This window comes from Dreissena polymorpha, chromosome 2, assembly GCF_020536995.1.
Source record: "Dreissena polymorpha isolate Duluth1 chromosome 2, UMN_Dpol_1.0, whole genome shotgun sequence".
NCBI classification, from domain to species: domain Eukaryota; kingdom Metazoa; phylum Mollusca; class Bivalvia; order Myida; family Dreissenidae; genus Dreissena; species Dreissena polymorpha.
Window position 1 is genome coordinate 65,439,197 of NC_068356.1, and position 2,066 is coordinate 65,441,262.

Sequence of the window (2,066 nt, forward strand, 5' to 3'; positions counted from 1 at the left end):
TTTTTAAGAGCAATATTACGTAATGACTTAAATATAAATGATCATGATTTATGACAAAAATACAATGGCTTTCTTTTGAAAACAGATGTAAATATTTCACATGTATAATTATTTACAAATCTCTTCATAATTTAACGCCCACGTATATGGACGACTTAATAAAACTTGTGAAAAACAATAATTACAATTTAAGATCGATATCAAACAATGATTTGACGCATAAAACACCTCACTCAAACCTTTTAAAAAAGTCGTTCAGTTACTCTGGTATGGAAATATGGAACCACATACCGGTTAGTATTCGCCAATCTCTCACTCTCACCACTTTCAAACATAGGCTTAAGAAATATTTCCTCTTTGAGGCGCAAAATGAGTCTCACGCGTAGTAACATTTTTCTGTTTTCCTCTTATTCAAAAGTCAAATACTGCTCCATAAGTGTCGTAATGATTACTGTAGATTTAATTTCTGCAAACAAATATACATATTGCTTTTTCAAACTATTTATATAGCAAGGAGGTGCAGGCTATTCTTCATAACAGTTGTGTTATTTCATATCCTATTGTGAACAACTATGGTCATGAACATTGTTTTCTGTAATTATAATATTTGTGTATATCAACCACTTCTATCAATCGTAAACTATTTCAAGAATAATGTATTCCACGTTTTTAAACTCTGACTTTGTACAATAATGTACGCGGCTGTTTTTGTTAACTTTTTGTTATTGTTATTGGTCGTGTTAACTAAGATATGGTAATTGTATAAGTGTGTGTGTGTGTGTGTGTGTGTGTGTGTGTGTGTGTATAGGTGTGTGCGTGCGCGCGTGTGTGTGTGTGCGTGCGTGCGTTAGAGTGTGTGCATATGGGAAAATGTAATCAACAATACATTCATATTCTTAAATACTTTCTGTTAATAAATATTTGTTCCTTGGGACCATTTCAATATTGGAAGAGAACTTAATAATATATGAGAAGTCATATAATATACTTGCTTTTTATGACACTTCTATTACACTGTTACAGTACTCTTATGTCCGTCAAAGTCTACATGTTTGCATTATAATGTAGAAATGCATTATACATACCATAGTATGATAGTTGTTTGAAGGCCTCATTGAAAATAAGATTGCCATTGTTAAACTGTTTGCATGACTTTGTATCAATGTGTTGTCTTAATAAGTTACCTTCGGAAAATAAAGAGATTATTATTATTTTATTTTATACTTTCCGGTGGTTTATAGAGAAATATCAGTGAATTAAAACTGATAATTTCACTGTTTCAAACAATGAAAATTATCAGTGAGAATTATCGATAATTTTCACTGTTTATGTTAAATGACGTCATTTTTTGGACGAAATGACGTCATTTTCCCAACGTAATTCTTTAGTTAAGCTCTCTAACAATGTATATTAACTGTGAAAAAAAGCATAAAATAAAAAGAAAATTTGTTGGGTTCGGTGGATTATCGATTTTAATTCACTCGTGATCATATAAAATGTATATTTTCACTCGTGGCTGCGCCACTCGTGAAAATATTATTTTCAATGATCACTCGTGAATTAAAATCGATAATCCACCGAATCCAACAAATATCCTCTATATTATATTATTATTTACTACCGTTTTAAATACTCAACTGACAATTATAAATAACAATAATGATGACGTCTTAAGACGTGAATGTTCGCGCCGTCGACGACGTCGCGCCAAAATCACAACATTCTCCCGTTCGCGAAAAATAGAAAACACATATTTAGTAATATTAACATAACATAAACACTAGTTTTTAAGACAAGTCAATGTTGGTTAGATATCACACCACAATATCCAATGTCTATCGTATCACACTATTATCACTGAGTATTGTTTGTCAACTCGCTCACTTCAAGTGGATAAAGTTTTGTTATAGGTCTATTTGTGCACAGACCATTGCTTGTGCGCCAACGTGCAGCGCGAATTGGTCCATCATTTCCGAATGATCACCTCCGGAGCAATGCTGTAGTCTCTAGCGTCAATCGTCTGTGGCATTTCGGTTGCGAGCAATGGCGGCGGTTCGTCTTTCACG